The sequence below is a fragment of the Corvus kubaryi genome, unplaced genomic scaffold, assembly GCF_017639235.1.
Source record: "Corvus kubaryi isolate FWS band 111438036 unplaced genomic scaffold, C.kubaryi_AGA036_p1.0 36361, whole genome shotgun sequence".
NCBI classification, from domain to species: Eukaryota; Metazoa; Chordata; class Aves; order Passeriformes; family Corvidae; genus Corvus; species Corvus kubaryi.
Genome location: NW_024580856.1, coordinates 2,009 through 2,216, shown reverse-complemented (window position 1 = coordinate 2,216; position 208 = coordinate 2,009). Strand labels below are relative to the sequence as shown.

Below are 208 nucleotides of genomic sequence, written 5' to 3'. Positions count from 1 at the left end.
TCTCACTTTTTCCCACTTCTTTCCCGCTTTTTTCCCCACTTTTTCCCGCTTTTTTTCCCACTTTTTTCCCCGCTTTTTTCCCACTTCTTTCCCGCTTCTTTCCCACTTTTTTCCCACTTTTTTCTCACTTTTTCCCACTTCTTTCCCGCTTTTTCCCCTGCTTTTTCCCCGCTTTTTTCCCCACTTCTTTCCCGCTTCTTTCCCACTT

At 44.7% G+C, this 208-nt stretch overlaps 1 protein-coding gene across 2 annotated transcripts in view; it reads left to right on the top strand.

The window, feature by feature from the left end:
- Positions 1–208, top strand: part of LOC121660513 (exportin-7) — a 21,719-nt gene that overhangs the window by 20,031 nt on the left and 1,480 nt on the right. The gene's annotated exons all lie outside the window — the stretch shown is intronic.